Below are 17,354 nucleotides of genomic sequence, written 5' to 3'. Positions count from 1 at the left end.
CTACTTCTCTGCAATTTTTGAACATTGTGAGGATCATATGTATTTTATGTTTACCTAGTTTCACAAAGGAAGAGCAATACTATATTTTTATTTTTTTAAAGATTTTATTTATTTAATTGAGAGAGAGAGCACAAGCAGGGCAGGGGAAGAAGGAGAAGCAGGCTCCCCACTGAGCAGGGAGCCCCATGTGGGGCTCTATCCCAGGACCCTGGGATCATGACCTGAGCTGAAGGCAGATGGTAAACCCACTGAGCCATCCAGGCGCCCTGGAAGAGCAATACTATAGTGAAAGTTGTACAGTGTGCTCAAGGAGTTGCTTATGACAAATGCTTATCATTTTTTTAAAAAGTAGAAAATAAAACCTAAATTAACCGAAACTTTCCATATGTATATATACACTGCTTATAGTTTTCACCATACTTAGAATGTGTCATGGTAATTCACTTTCGGAAAAACTGAAGGTTTAGCTGGACCTTGATCCAACCAACATTGTATGATGGTTCTTTTTACCTTTGAGGATAGCATATGGAGGTGGGAGAGATCTTCACTGAATCAAAACTTCATTGAACAAGAAGTAATCTTGTCCAACTCAAGCCAATTATAGCTGTTCATTAGGTTAACTGTTTTATTAATTGGCAACTCTAATTGTGAGAAATGTTAGGAATTAAAATTTTGAATTTCTCTAACTCCCCTCCTCCTATACTTGGTTTTGTCTTTGAAATAACTCATAAAAGTTATTCCTTCCACATTACAACCTTCATATATTTCAAGATAGCTGTTACATCTTTAGGCTTCTCTTCCTAAGGCTAAACATTGTATTGTTTATGTCACATGTGTCCAAAGTGAGTTTCTCTAAGTCCCTCGTGTTAGGAGCTGTGGTTTTTTGTGTTGTATATTGCTTAGCCATGTAGGTGGCGAATTTGGCTACATGTCTTTTCTAACTGATCCCAAGTATTCACTAACTGTTAGACTCCAGTTTTGTTATCTTTAATATTTGGAGATGCCAATGGAACTCTAAGTATATTTGAATATTAATTACTTCAGGAATATTTAAATATTATTGAGTAACAGTATTGGGTATTATTATTTTTAAAAATTATTTACTTATTTTTTATTTTGTTTATTTTTATTTACTTATTTTTAAAGTGATCTCTACACCAATGTGGGGCTCCAACTCATGACCCCAAGATAAAGAGTTGCATGCTCTTATGACTGAGCCAGCCAGGTGCCCTGGGTTTTTAAAAATAAACGTTAGATACCCTAATTTTTTTAAAAAAGATTTTATTTATTTATTTGGCAGAGAGATAGACAGAGCCAGAGAGCACAAGCAGAGGGAATGGTGGAGGGAGAGGGAGAAGCAGGCTCTGCACTGAGCAGGGAGCCCGATGTGGGACTCATCCTAAGACCCTGGGATCACGACCTGAGCCGAAGGCAGACGCTTAACCATCTGAGCCACCCAGGCGCCCCTAGATACCCTAATTTTATTAAATGATTACAAGAGATGATTTTAAAAAGTGAAAAAAACTTTCAAGAGATTGGCTAAAAGACAGGAGGTCCCATATTCAACTACAGGATGAGGGGTACTGTACTGTCTTTGAAGGCTAATTGAGATCTAGCCAGGTTCTGAGAGCACTGTCTTAATTATGGTTCATATTAAGAATACAGATTCCTCTAGTACTACTCACAAAATCCTAAAAATGTATTTAAACCCACATAGCTAGTTTTAGATGTGGATTTTGCTGTACAATTTTAGAGGTCTACAAGCAATGAGTATACTGAAAATGATATAATTATAGGGCACCTGGGTGGCTCAATCAGTTAGGCATCTCTTGGTTTCACCTCAGGTCATGATCTTATGGGTTGTGGGATTCAACCCCATGTTGGACTCCCCATTGAGCAGGAGTCTGCTTGAAGATTCTCTCTCTCTGCTCCTCCCCCCAATCACTTGTGTTCTCTCGCTCCTATACTTGGAGAAAGAGAGAGAGCAAGCACAAGCAGGCAGAGGGCTAGAGGAAGAGGGAGAAACAGACTCACTCCTGAGCAGGGAGCCTGATGCGGGCTTGATCCCAGGACCCTGGAATCATGACCTGAGCATAAGGCAGACACTTAACTGACTGAGTCACACAGGCACCCCTCATAAATAAATAAATCTTTTTTTAAAAAAGAAAATGATAGAATTATATAAGTCATATGACAATTTAGTAAGCCAGTTATTCATACAACTATACAAAAGCAATTGAATAATTTAAAAAAAACTACAGGGAGAGAAGATTTAAATGAATGCTTTTATAACTCATATTTCCTCAGGCAACTGGAAAAATGAATGATGCATAGGAACCTGCATTTCTATATTGGCTACTACCATATTTAAACTTAAAAATTAATTTTGGGATGCCTGGGTGGCTCAGTCAGTTAAGCGTCTGCCTTCTGGCTCAGATCATGATCCTGGGTTCCTGGGATTGAGTCCTGCATCTGGCTCCTTGCTCAGTGGTAAACCTGCTTCTCCCTCCTGCTTGCTCTAGGTGCTCTGCCTGCCGCTTCCCCCCGCTTGTGCTCTCTCTCTCTCTGACAAATAAATAAAATCTTAAAAAAAATCTTAACAATTAATTTTACCCAATATTTATTTCTATAGAACACATTTACCATATCATGTTTTAAGATTTTTAGCGACATCTAAATCCACCATAGTTTTAGATAAGTAATTTCTCATTGAGCTCATAGTTTTTTCTAATTTAAAAATTTTTTATTCTGTTGACAATTGAAATATCCTCTATTTTGTCATAGTAACAGGTTTATCACTTGTGACCTATCGCCAGATGGGTTTTTGGTTTGTTTTTTTAAGTAATCTCTACACCCGACTTAGGGCTGGAACTTGCATGCTCTACTAACTGAGCCAGCCAGGCACCACTTTAAAAGAACTATTAATTGCTGGATGTATTCAGATTCCATTTGAATTTTTTTTTTGTATGTGCATACTCCCACAGGTATGTGTGTCCATGGCAAGAGTTGAAATGTTTTTTAGACTTGTTAAATTACTACTGACATTTGAATCTCAAGTGATTTCCTACAGGTTTTGCTGAACTGTCTAGGGAGAGTCAATTTAATGCTGTCTCATGTGTACAGGAAACCAACAGCCCTGGTCTTTCTTTTAAGTTACCAAAGCTCATTTCCTCTGTCCCAGATGAGGTGGAAAACAGTCCAATATTGGTGACTAAGAGGCTATCATGACCAATAAAATCAGAGTCAGCAATTACAAGTACATTCACTGCCATGGAATAGAGAACAGATTCAGCAGCTACTCAAGTTTTACTGCTTTTAAACATTTTCAAAATAAGAAAGTCCAGCCAAGATTTTTACTAATTTTTTTCTGAATGCCCAACTACATTTCTCTGAATGTTAAATGCCATAATGATAATGCATGGGTCATTTTTCTAAAGAGAGGATTAATTATATTGGGTTTTACCATAGCCAGTTTTCCCAATACTTTCAAAATTCAGATCACCCTGACAGAAGAGTAAATGAGGTCTCATAACATTTTTCTTGTCCACAGTGTAGGTATGAAAGTTTATTCTGAGTGGAGGATTAAACGTCGTCTTTCCCCAGCTTGATTACCGGCTTCCTTTGGCCTTTTTTCACTTTTAAGGACCAAATCCTTAAACTTTACTCGATTTACAGCCAATCCTTGTTTTTCCCTTCCATTTAAGCTAGGTTATTTCTAGATCGTACACAAATGTGTAATCCTCACAAAAGATAAGATAGATGAAGACAAAACTTTTCTCACCATTCGGTTTTAGAGGCTGTCACAGGAGAACGAAGTGCATGAAAAAGCTTTCGTAACATTGAAGATTTTTTTTTTTTTTTTTAAACCCGGTTGAAACATAACTGAAAATCCACAAGAGGGAGATGCTAAATCGCCAGAAAAAAACTCCTACGAGGGACCAGAGAGAGCCTTAGGAAGAGCCAATGGGTCCGCCTGGGACTCAGGGTGGGAGGGAGCAGGTGTACATAGCGGCTGGGACTACAGTTGAAGGGAAAAGCAAGCTGGGCTCCGTGTCTCTGGGAGCGAAGAGTGTGTCCCTTTTAAGACCACGGGGAAAAGGTAAGAGGGCGTTGCCAAAGAGGTAGCCGCTCCGAACTACCTCCTGCTAGTCCCAGAAGAAATGGGGGTGGTTGTCTTTGAAGGCACTTCCGCTTAGCAACCCCACGCGGTTGCTAGGGAGGGGCAGTAGTGGGGATGACCCGGAAGTGGTGGTGTCCATTTCTCACTGCCTGCTTTAAGTTTGTCCTATCGCGAGCGCCAGGGTGCTCTGCGTCGGGCCGAGGGTGGGGCCAGCACTAGTGGTTCCGGCTCGGTTCTTACAGCCCCTCGGCTCCTCGCTTTCCCCCTCCCCTCCCGTACCTCTCCTCCCGCCCGCTCCTGGGAAAGAGAAGCCACCACTGCGGGTGGGTAGAGAAGAGCTCGGCGACTCCGGGAGCGGACCGCACCCGCCCCATCTGAGCCTCGGAGCGCTGCCGGACCAGGTACTCACTCCGGCTTCGACGGGGTCCGGGAGGCTGGAACCTGAGGGTGTGTGTGTCTGTAGGGACTGGTGGGGGGCCCTTCTCCGGGTTGGGGAGGGGGCCGCGGAGATCCTGGGTGGGGCGCAGGCCGGCGTGTGTGTCTGTGGCGGGTTGCGGGGGTGGAATGGAGGGTTTGGGGGACACCACTGGCAGAGAGTTTCGGGTGGCTAGCTCGAGGTTGCGGAGGAGGCGCCCGCTCGGATGCAGAAGACTTCGGCCGGAGTGGACCGGGAGTTTGCCACCTGGAGGGATCGCTCTGAAAGGGGGAGCATCCTCCCGGGCCAGAAGGGGAGCATGGACCTTGTCCGAGTGATTGGGGCAATGCTTTTCTTCCCCTGCCTACCCTTCTGAGACAGAGCACGGCTTCCAGGGTTGTGGGGGTTGTGAGGCGGCTGGGCACCGCGGGGAGCCGCCCTTGGCGGAGCTAGGGCAGAAGAGTGGGTAAGGAGACCTCCCTCCACCCAACTTCCGTGTGCTTCCCCCACTTCTTCCTTTACTGCTCTCTCGCCCCAGAGTCCTACCGGAGCGGTACCCAAGTGGGCAAGCATCACAACGTAAAAAAGAGGGTGGAACTAGGTTCTTTGCTCTTAAACGATACTTCAGATGTTTGGAAAGTGCCAGAATGGCATATTCAACCAGGTCTCCCAGTTTGATGTTAAATCTGGTATAAATTGTCTTACAAAAGTGCAACACGGAAAAGCACCAAACTACAGGGTAGTCGGGCATAACCATGTTTGGTAGATATGCATGTTGATAAAAAATAGACTGGGGGAACTATATCGATATAGAGGTCTAGGCGAGACATGTTGAGACAAGCTCCTTTTCCAGTCTCTTTCTTACCTGTCAGTAAGCTGTCCTAGTTTAAATGCAGCAGAAAGATCCTCTTCATTTATATTTTAATTAGCGACTGAAGTATGCGAACGTTCAGAGAGACAAGATCCTCAGCTTTTGAGCCTGTCTCTTAATCTTTTAAGGAGATAATTGTGTTCAAGTGGAAGTATTGGCTTTGAGGTGGATAAATCTGGGATTGAACTCAGACTATGCCACTGGCTAGTTGTTGACCTTGGGCAAGTCATGGGACCTACTGAGATTTAATTTCTTCATAAGTAAATGAGTTAAAATGTTTACTAGTATTGTAAGGGTGTGTGTTTGAGTATTATATTTAAATAACAGTCCACTTCAGGGGCGCCTGGGTGGCTCAGTGGGTTAAGCCTCGGACTCTTGATCTCAGCTCAGGTCTTGATCTCAGGATCCTGAGTTCAAGCCCAGAGTTGGTCTCCACGCCCACGAGAAGTCTACTTAAAAAAAAAAAAAGAAAAAATAAATAACAGTGCACTTTAAATGGAAGCACCTTCCTTTTTTTTTTGAGATTTTATTTATTTATTTGACAGAGAGAGAGACAGCGAGAGAGGGAACACAAGTAGGGGGAGAGGGAGAAACAGGCTTCCCGCTGGGCAGGGAGCCCGATGTGGGGCTCGATCCCACGACCCTGGGATCATGACCTGAGGGGAAGGCAGATAAACTTAACGACTGAGCCACCCAGGTGCCTTCCCTTTTTTTTTTTAAGATTTTTATTTATTTATTTGACAGAGAGAGACACAGCGAGAGAGGGAACACAAGCAGGGGGAGTGGGAGAGGGGGAAGCAGGCTTCCCTCCAGGCAGGGAGCCCGATGTGGGGCTCAATCCCAGGACCCCGGGATCATGACCCGAGCCGAAGGCAGACACCTAACGACTGAGCCACCCAGGCGCCCCCCCTTTTTTTTTTTTAAGTCAGTCTGCAATCCTTTTTCACAACCTCACTTTTTGTTGTTTTTTTTTTAAGATTTTATCTATTTGTCAGAGCGCATAAGCAGGGGGAACAGCAGGCAGAGGGAGAAGCAGACTCCCGCTGAGCAAGGAGTCCCATGCGGGACCCATCCCAGGACCTGGGGATTATTACCTAAGCTGAAGGCAGACGCTTAACCGACTGAGCCACCCAGGTGTCCCTAAATGGAAGCACCTTCTAATTGAAAGACTGATTGTTATTAATCTCAGACAGTCAAGATAGCCCAGGATGGGAAGGGAACTGGGTAATATTGCAAAGACATATGTATACAACAGGACTTTCAGTGGCTTCTAGAAATTTATCATAAGTAGCATGAAATTCAGTTATTAGTAGGTTCTTTAAACTCTACAAAATAGAGAACAGTATGTGCATTTATTGAAGTGACAGTTGTTTCAAAAGGTTTTTCTCGGATTTGTAGTGTGTATAGTGTAGAATTAAAAAAAAAATTTAGGGGCGCCTGGGTGGCTCAGTCGTTAAGCGTCTGCCTTCAGCTCAGGTCATGATCCCAGGGTCATGGGATTGAGCCCCCGCATCAGGCATCGGGCATCGGGCATCGGTCTCCCTGCTCGGCGGGAGGCCTGCGTCTCCCTTTCCCACTCCCCCTGCTTGTGTTCCCTCTCTTGTTATGTCTCTCCCTGTCAAATAAGTAAATAAAATCTTAAAAAAAAATTTTTTTTTGAATAGTGATGTGTATAAATTTTCTTTTAAGTTTTTAATTCCAGTTAACAGTGTTATATTAGTTTCAGGTGTACAATATAGTAATTCATCACTTCCATACATATAACGTATATAAAGTTTAATTAACTTCACATGTCTCTGAAGAGAATTAAAATTGGGGCATAAAATAGAAAGTAGTTGTAATTTTAAGATTAACATCAACATCAGTAGCATGACTCATCTTAATTGGACTTTAGCAATACTTATAGAATTCTTATGTATAATATTCTGTAAAACAAATGAAAATAGAATGAATTTCTGCTTTTAATCATTCATGATGAGAATATAGAACTAAATCTAAGAATAGTAAGTCTTTACATTCATTTTATAGATTTAAAATGATACAGTTATATGTAATCTCTTATGTCAGATTATCAACTAATACAGTTTGGTTTTTGATGTAACTGGTAGTTAATAATTAATTTTTTTTTAAGATTTTATTTATTTATTTGACAGAGAGAGAGAGACAGTGAGAGAGGGAACACAAGCAGGGGGGTGGGAGAGGGAGAAGCAGGCTTCCCGCTGAGCGGGGAGCCTGATGCAGGGCTCGATCCCAGGACCCTGGGATCGTGACCTGAGCCGAAGGCAGATGCTTAATGACTGAGCCACCCAGGTGCCCCAATAATTTTTAATTTTTAAATGTACTTTATACTCAGAGAATGTAAGATAACTTTCTTTAATAAGATTCTTTTCTGTGGAAAGTGGATATAAAGTTTGTAATTGAGTATCACTTTTTAGAGAGGTTTATAGCTTTTGCATATTTTGAGAGAAATTGTCAAATATATTTCTTTCCCATATTTCTATCTTTTACACAGTTGAACTTTTTTTTTTTAATAAAACTATCCAACTACATTGCATGCTCTTTGAGGTAGAGATACTATGTTAAATTTTATCCACCACTGCAGCTACTTGAAACAGGCACCAAATAAATGTTGGTTGAATTGATAAATGGATATATTTTAAATTATTAAGGTATACTGTTTTTTTAAAGAGTTGAAATTATGTTTTTGCTGCACTTACAGATTTTTTTGTAAGATTATTCAACTTTCTAAATGGCTTTTCTGAGTGTATAAAGTCTTTTTTTCTTTTTTTTGGTATTAAGTCTTTAGTGTATAGGTAAGCTTTTAGCTGTGTTTCATTGGATCATCATTTGTATCGTCTTTTGAACCTTAAAATTGAGGCTGTATTTTGCTTTAGTAAAGCCATCAGAAGCTCCCATCCCCCCCCATATTCTGATAAAACTTTAATTTATTACTAAATTAAATTTACTTTGGGATATGAGATAGGATAGTAGCTGTTAGAGGAAAAATATCTACTTAAGTAGTAGGCAATATTAGAGACCGTTAGGACACTTTTCTCATTGACCTTTTCCCCTTAAAGTATGTGACCATTCCAAGGATCTTTGCAGTTGTCAGTTTTGGAATTTGCTTGTCAGGAAACCTAAAAATGACTAAACATTTCTTTAATATTGCATCTCTTGGATGATTTCAAAAAGTTTTAGGAAAGATTGGGAAGTTTTATATATACCATATACTAGAAACATATGAGGAACAAAGTACAGTTAATTTTACTGGTGCTACCAAATTGGTAGTGAAACAGTTACTGTGGAAATGTTTAAAAAATGCCAAGCAGTGCTTTACTCAAACCAAATGATTAGTCTTCCAGAGCTTGTTCCTTTTTTAAAAGTATATTATTTTCTGGAGATACTATTTGGTCTCTACTAAAGATAAATAATCACTTACAAAGGAAAAAAAGGCTGATATCACAGAAAGATTTTAATATCACCAATTGTGGTAGAAATTGCTTTTCAATGGTTTTAGATAAATGGAAGTAGATTTTCATGAAAGAACTTTAGAATTTGTGGCATGATAGTTTTTCTCTTTTTAACATCTAAGTTATCTCTACTCATTTCTGCCTAATATAGAAACTTTGAGAAGCTAGGAGGGGAAAAAAATGAAATTACTTCAGAATTACCATTTTAAGTTTTGTGGATTACTTACTTGGAGAGCTAAATTGGATTTTGATATTATTGGGATTGTGTTCAAGATGGACTCAGAAAAAAAATCAGATGCCATCTGTTTCAGATTCCTTATTCCCTCACCCCTTCATGTTTTATGGCTTTGAATTCATCAGATTATTTTTCAAAAATGAAAGTCCTCAGTAGATTTATATATATATATATTTTTTAAAGATTTTATTTATTTATTTGAGAGAGAGAGAATGAGAGACAGAGAGCATGAGAGGGAGGAGGGTCAAAGGGAGAAGCAGACCCCCTGCCAAGCAGGGAGCCCGATGCGGGACTCGATCCTGGGACTCCAGGACCATGACCTGAGCCGAAGGCAGTCGCTTAACCAACTGAGCACCCAGGCGCCCATCAGTAGATTTATATTATGTAATTTCAGCTATATCAGTGAACATATAATAAAAGAACTTGAATTTTTACATTGAGTTACACAAAAGGATCACAGACAATGGTTAAAAGTAATTAAGTTATTTTATTTTATTTTATTTATTTTTTAAAGATTTTATTTATTTATTTATTTGAGAGAGAGAGAATGAGAGCGAGCACATGAGAGGGGGGAGGGTCAGAGGGAGAAGCAGACTCCCTGCTGAGCAGGGAGCCCGATGCGGGACTCGATCCAGGGACTCCAGGATCATGACCTGAGCCGAAGGCGTCGCTTAACCAACTGAGCCACCCAGGCGCCCAAAAGTAATTAAGTTATTTTAAACTATCTGAACATTATTAGGTAGCTTCATACATCTTTGTCATCACTGACCATTTTTGTCAACACTTGTTGCTGGAAGTTGCTTAAAAATTGATTATGAAGATACAGAATAAATATTTTTTTCTCCTTCATGTTAACAACTAGAAGAGAAGCTTCTGCTGAGGATTTTTTTATTTAGTGATAAGTCCACTTAAATTTAATCTTTCAGTAGGGAGTTTTGCCTTACCATATGCCAGTTGCTATTACTTTCATCTAAATGGTATCATACAGTTTATAGGCCACATACTTGCCATTTTTCAGTTCAGATCTTAATAAATCCTAAGAATAGGCTTTTGGGTTTACTGAGCTGGAAAAGACTATTACTTGTTCAGGTTACAGTAGTTGGCACCTGGCATGGACCAGAAACACCCAGGCATCTTTGAGAAACTGTAAAGTAGTACTAGTGTGGTCTCTCAGAAATGGACTGGAGAGAGCAATCTGGATAGAAGAGAGCCATGCTTTGTCTGCAGCAGAAATGTTGTGGTGATGTAGGAAGACTGATGTGCTGCCCCTATACTGCTCTAGTCTTTTCCTCACCAGAAGCTCCAAGTGGGCAGTGTGGTTTTGGCAAGGGTTGGGGTGTCAGGGATAGGAATTGTTCTTCAATAATCACTCACCCATCACAATGGAGACATAGACATACTGGGGAAAGGTTTTGCCTTGGCCAGAGAAGCTAAGTGAACAGGTAACTATTGCCTTTGCCATCAAAGACGACTTGGTGCAATACCCCTGGGTGCTGGGTAAGCCTGTCAAAATGCTACAGTTTCTTCATTAAAATGACATATAAATTTTCCAAGGAACAGTATAGCATTGGACCCACACCGATTTCTGTAGCTTACATTTTCTAACCTAGAAAAGGGGTGTTGAGGACTTACGGGCCTCTGAATGAAAGTACTATACGTTTATGTTTCTCTTGATAGGTTTATAAATACATTTTGTCTGCTGGCATTAATGAGTGGTGTGAAAATGTTTTAAGTTTTTGGTGTGTGTGTGTGTGTGTAGTGTCCATGGTAATCACCGGTGTGTGTGTGTGTGTGTGTGTGTGTGTGTGTGTGTGTAGTGTCCATGGTAATCACCGGATCTCATTTTAGTTCTTCAGGCTAAATTGCTAACCATAGCTATGGTCAAGCAGCTTCTTAGCTGAATTATTTTCTCTATTTCCTAGAGGTCACTCTTCATGTAGGTGCTAATGAGCAGGGATATGACCAATGCCAGGAAAAAGGCAAGGGGATTAAAGCTAATTTTTTTTTTATTTAAATTGATTTAAATTTGATTTTATTTAAAGTTAGTTTCTTTCACTGTTCTCGAATTTCTGTAGCCTAAAGTAGCAGTATCTCCTATTCGTAGATACCCAGTTGTTTTTTAAATTAAGGCTTTATTCTTTTAACAGTTTTATTTATTTATTTATTTTTATTATTATGTTAATGACCATACATTACATCATTAGTTTTTGATGTAGTGTTCCATGACTCATTGTTTGCATATAACACCCAGTGCTCCATGCAGAACATGCCCTCTTTAATACCCATCACCAGGCTAACCCATCCTCCCACCCCTCTCCCCTCTAGAACCCTCAGTTTGTTTTTCAGAGTCCATAGTCTCTCATGGTTCGTCTAACAGTTTTAGATTTACAGAATAATTGAGCAGATAGAATTCCATATCTCCATATCCACAAAACTACACCCCCTCCATTTCCCCTATTACTAACATCTTGTGTTAGTGTGATGCATTAGTTACAATTAATGTACCAATATTGATACATTATTATTAACTGTAGTGCATGGTTTTCATTAAGGTTTACTCTTTGTCTTGTATGTATTTAAGGTTTCTCCCTGTGTTTTTGTGGCTTGATAGCTCCTTTAGGTAGATGCCTAGGAGCGTGATTGTTGGATTGTATGGTAAACATATGTTTAATTTTATAGGAAACTGCCAAACTCTCTTCCAAAGCGGTTATATCATTTTGCATTCTCATCAGCAATGAATGAGTATTCCTGTTGCTCTACATCCTTGCCAGAATTTGGTATGGTCAGTTTTTTATACTGTAGCCATTCTAATAGGTGTTTTAATTTGCAGTTCCCTAACGACATAAAATATTGAGCACCTTTTCATATGCTTATTGGCCATCTATATATCTTCTTTGGAGAGGTGTCTGTTCACATCTTCCACCCATTTTATTAAATTGGGTTGTTTGCTTTCTTATTGTTGAGTTTTAAGTGTTCTTTGTATAATTTGTATATGTATTTTTATCAGATACGGTTTTTTGCAAATATTTTTACAGATACAGGTTTTTGCAAATAATTTTTTCCCAATCTGTGGTTTGTCTCTTTATTCTCTTAACTGTCTTTCATAGTACGAAAGTTTTAAATTCTAATGAAGTCCACCTTACCAAGTTTTTCTTTCATTGAGTTTGCTTTTGGTATTGCATCTAAAAACTCATTGCCAAACTCAAGGTCATATAGATTTTGTCCCATGTTATCTTCAAGAATTTTTATATTTTTACATTTTACATTGAGTTCTAAGATCCATTTTATTTATTTTTAATGATACTTTTTTTTAAAGATTTTATTTATTTATTTGAGAGAGAGAAAGAGAGAGAGAGAAACAGCGTGAGAGGGCAGAGGCTCAGAGGGAGAAGCAGGCTCCCCACAGAGCCGGGAGCCCGACGTGGGACTCAGTCCCAGGACTCCGGGATCATGACCCGAGCCTAAGGCAGTCGCTTAACCAACTGAGCCACCCAGGTGCCCCTAAGATCCATTTTTTTTAAAACATCCATTTTGAGCCAATTTTTGTGAAAGGTTTAAGGACTGTGTGTCTATTCATATTTTTGTACAAAGATGTCCAATTGTTTTATAAAAGTGTTTTCTATTCAAAAAATGTTAATGTGATATTTTTTTAAAAGACTTTTTAATTTTTTTTATTTTATTTTTAAGTAATCTCTGTACCCAGCATGGGTCTCCCAACTTACAACCCCGAGATCAAGAGTCGCATGCTCTCCTGACAGAGCCAGCCAGGTGCCCCCTAAAAGGACTTTATTTATTTATTTATTTTTTAAGGATTTATGTATTTATTTGAGAGAGTGAGAGCACACACACGTGTGAGCCAGGCTAGGGGCAGAGGGAGAGAGAGAATCCTCAAGCAGACTCCCTGCTGAGCACAAAGGCCCACTCGGGGCTCCATCCCATGACCCTGAGATCGTGACCTGAGCCAAAACCAAGAGTCTGATGCTTAACTGACTGAGCCACCCAGGTGCCCCCAAAGACTATTTTTTAAGGGCAGTTTTAGATTCACAACAAAATTGAAAGGAAGAAAACAGATTTCCCATAAACCTTCTGCACTATACAGGCATAGTCTCCCTCATCATCTCCACCAGAGTGGTGCATTTGTTACAGTTGGTGAACAGTTTGACACATTTGATGAACTCTATTGACACATCATAATCACCTGAAGTCCATAGTAGCTTTGGGTTCATTCTTTGTTTTGTACATTCTGTGGGTTTGTAAAAGTGTATAATACACATCATTATAATATACAGAGTATTTTCATTATCCTAGAAATTCTCTGTGCTCTGCCGGTTAAACCTTTCCTCTCACCCCAACCCCTGGGCGAGATAAATATATATATATTTAGAAATGAAAATGAATAAAATAATTCTTGGGGGTGGTTTTGAAAAGAGATTTTCCTAACATTCTCAGATGTAATTGGAAGCATTGTTCAGAGTCTGAATTTCCCTTTCAAAAAGATTATATTAGGTCATTAGGTGTTGATTGATAGGTGCTTATTCTTTGAGGTATGTAATTGGACATTAAGTGTGAGCTAAATGTGGTACTGGCCATATGACAGTTGCATGTGGTAACAGGGCTTGAGGGAGATCTAAATTCAGAATATTTGAACTATCACTAAAGTTAAAGTCCTTTGCCACTTGCCTTTTATTGTTGTGCAGGCTATAATGTAGATTTCTTGGCCATCCTCTTCTGGCTTTTTCTTCTTCCTATTACACTTGTTGAAGACTATCCAGGAGCTTGAGCTGGCAAAGATTGACTAGAAGAGAAATCATGGATACTGCTGTATAGTTGCCTGATTATTTCCAATTTGGACTCAGAGGGAGTATCTGTTCTAAACATAATAAAATGCTATCATGAGACATTATTTCTTTTTTTTTTTAAAGATTTTATTTTTATTTATTTGACAGAGACACAGCAAGAGAGGGAACACAAGCAGGGGGAGTGGGAGAGGGAGAAGCAGGCTTCTTGCAGAGCAGGGAGCCTGATGTGGGGCTCGATCCCAGAACCCTGGGATCATAACCTGAGCCAAAGGCAGACACCCAACAACTTAGCCACCCAGGCGCCCCGAGACACGATTTCTTATATAGCCTAAATAGTAATTGTTACCTAGAATTCACTTTCAGTTGGCTTTATTAACTGTCCTTTCCTGGACTTCTAGAACACCTTCCATTTTCCAGAACATCTTAACCTTAATTGGTATTTTGGCCTCCAAATATTCTGGTCATCTAAGGTATGATGCAAAAACTGTTTAATAACTCCATGTTTGGTGTGTTTTATTTGCTTTTTCACCTAGTTAATTAACAATAGACACAAGGAACGATCTGTTTGTATGAAAGCACTTAGTTTTTCCAGAGATAGATGCTCTCCAAATCAATCAATGTGAAAGCTCACTAAGTTTTTAATGGGATCCATCTGGTTAATGCTTGCGTTTCTTGAGTTTCATAGATTGTGGAATCATAAAGCTAAAAGAAAACGCAGAGATGGTCTAGGTAGACCCTTTTATTTTTTTTTATTTTTTTAAGATTTTATTTATTTATTTGACAGAGAGAGAGATAGCGACAGTAGGAACACAAGCAGGGGGAGTGGGAGAGGGAGAAGCAGGCTTCCCGCTGAGCAGGGAGCCCGATGCGGGGCTCGATCCCAGGATCCTGGGATCATGACCTGAGCCAAAGGCAGACGCTTAACGACTGAGCCACTCAGGCGCCCCTAGACCCTTTTATTTTACAGCTGAAATTACTGAAGTGTAGAGAGACTAAGTGATGCACTCAAGATGGAATAGCTAATGAGTGAGACTGGAACCCAGATCTCCTGACTCCCAGCCCAGTCCTGTTTCTCTTATAATACAAGAATTCATTCATTTTAGCTTATGAAGAAATTATGATTTTGTAAGAAGTACATTTTCCAGAAAATTTAAGTGGACTATTAAACTACAGTATAGAATTCAAGTTTTTGGTTGAATTCCTAATTTCTGAAATGTCGAGTGAGTTAGTGTATATTTCTTAAAGTGCCAGGTGTCACTAGGTCTTCAGTTAGGAGCAAATTTGTCATTTTTCACATTCTAGATAGAAATTGGCCAATTAGGGTGCCTGGGTGGCTCAGTTGGTTAAGCCACTGCCTTCGGCTCAGGTCACGATCCTGGAGTCCCGGGATCGAGTCCTGCATCGGACTCCCTCTGACCCTCCCCCTTCTCATGCTCTCTCTTTCTCTCTCATTCTCTCTCTCAAATAAATAAAATCTTTAAAAAAAAAAAAAAAGAAATTGGCCAATTAAAAATTAATGATGTTATAGCCTATATTTATAAGCACACATTTGGCTGCATTAAAATGAATCTTAATGTATTTTTTTTGCACAGTTGAAATAATCTGTTAATATTTAATGTCACAAAGCAACAGTGGAATTCTGCTTTATGTGGTGGTGTATTTATAAAACTAGAGTGGAGTGTTATGTAAAACTAAAAGTACGGATTAATTTAATATGCATCTGGTGAATTCAGGGCTTGAAGGATGCACATCTGTTGAGAAAACAAATCATAGAACTATTCAGAGCTTCAGCATCTTTAAATATGTGTGCTTTGATTCTCTTTAACTGTTTTGAAACAGTCTTTAATGGATTTAGACAAGGCTATTTTCTCTAAGGAAGCAACTGTGAAGCCATTTATGATGCTGTTAATCATTTTATTATTCTCCACAGCATTTTGATACATTAGTATTTTTCTTTTCAGTTTAGTTATTGGGGAAGGAAGGAGTTAAATGATCACCATAACAAAATAAGCTTGTTGCAGAACTGTATTTTTTTAAAAAAAGAGGGACCATAGTTTCCTGGTTTAGATAAATTAGAAATACTTTAAAGTTCTGACTTCTAATTTGAATCCACAATCAATGAAGAAATAACCACAGAGTTCCTACTGTGTATTCATCATACTAGTGCTTTAGGAAAATAGAAATTGAAGATAAGATTATTTACCAAGTTGGAGAAACAAGACTTAAAATGATAGGTTGAAAGTAATACAATCCAATAAGTAAATGAGTGCAAACTTGATGATATAATCTGGGAATTAGGAATTTGGAGGGGAGAACATTCAGTTCATAATCCTGATGGGAAGGAGATTGAAGGTAGAGTAGTGGATCTCAGCTCTGGCAGCTCTTTAGAATCATTTGGGGGAAGCTTTTCCCAGGATCAGTTGAATCAGAATATTCCACAGTTTGTGAAAAAGCTTTTCCATGTGATTGTAATGGGCAGGCAGTGCTGGGAACCACAGACTTACGTATGATTTGAGTAAGCAAGAAAGTGTTTTCAGGCCCAAAGCTAAGCAGTGAGGGAGAATTGAAAAGACTAATCCAATCAAAGCTGTGTGAGCCAGTTAGAGAGTAGGGAAAAATAAGCTTAAGGAGGCAGAATGAGATCATATATGAGTCGTACTTCTCAAAGTGTGGTTCCTAAACCAGCAGCATTAGCATCACCTGGAAATTTATTATAAATGCAAATTTTGAGGCCTGCTCTAGACTGAATTGGAAACTGTAGGGGTGGGGTCCACCAATCTGTTTAACAAACACTCCAGATGATTCTGATGTATGCTGAAGTTTGAGAAACAGCTGTTAATAGAGGATAATGAATGTCATGCAGAGGAAGTTAGATTTGATGTTGGCAATAAGTAGACCCATAAAGGTTTTTTAAGCTGGGGAGTAACAGCATGCATTTGTATGTCTGAAGGTAAATCTGATGGTGATGTGGAGAGTCCTTTGGACTACTAAAAGATGGGAATGAAAGAAGCCAGTTGAGGCACAGACATAATCTAATGGATATAATCAAGCACCCATGAGGGCCTGTTCTAGGGAATTATTAGTGAAAACACAGAATAGTAATAATAGTGATGGTAGTTTGAGTGTTTATGAAATGGGCAGTAGCTAAATGCTTTGGACACATTATCTCACTTTTTTCTCACAACAAGTCCCTGAGGTGTGGCCATTATTACAATTTTACAGATTGAGCAATGAGGCAGAGAAAGGAAGCTACTTCTGAAGTTCACATTGCTGGTAAGTGGTAGACACAGGATGTCAAGTTCAAGTATCTCTACCTCTAAAGCCTCTTTTAAAGAAACAGCTAGCAATATCTGGAGACCAAGAAATAAAGAAGACTGACTCAGAAAAGTTTTAATCCTAGGTAACAGATAGCAAGGGGAAGTCACTGTCAGAAGGGAAATAGTG

General features: G+C 39.4%; 2 protein-coding genes across 14 annotated transcripts in view; one reads left to right on the top strand and one right to left on the bottom strand.

The window, feature by feature from the left end:
* Positions 1-17,354, top strand: part of CSNK1G1 (casein kinase 1 gamma 1) — a 269,186-nt gene that overhangs the window by 107,045 nt on the left and 144,787 nt on the right. For 10 of the 13 annotated variants that reach the window (XR_014148131.1, XR_014148130.1, XR_014148132.1 and 7 more), the window contains exon 1: positions 4,321-4,521. The exons of 1 other annotated variant lie outside the window; for it this stretch is intronic. The gene's annotated coding sequence lies outside the window, so the exon portion shown is untranslated. Of the gene's footprint in view, positions 1-4,319; positions 4,522-17,163; positions 17,184-17,354 lie in introns of those variants that run through there. 2 more of the 13 variants (XM_081829569.1, XM_081829568.1) reach the window with 2 other exon arrangements.
* Positions 1-17,354, bottom strand: part of LOC102731775 (estrogen receptor-like) — a 464,527-nt gene that overhangs the window by 445,404 nt on the left and 1,769 nt on the right. The gene's annotated exons all lie outside the window — the stretch shown is intronic.

Source organism: Leptonychotes weddellii, chromosome 9 (genome assembly GCF_054177405.1).
Source record: "Leptonychotes weddellii isolate Sample4059 chromosome 9, ASM5417740v2, whole genome shotgun sequence".
NCBI lineage: Eukaryota > Metazoa > Chordata > Mammalia > Carnivora > Phocidae > Leptonychotes > Leptonychotes weddellii.
The sequence above is the reverse complement of the archived record's forward strand: the minus strand, read 5'-3'. Positions and strand labels throughout refer to the sequence as shown.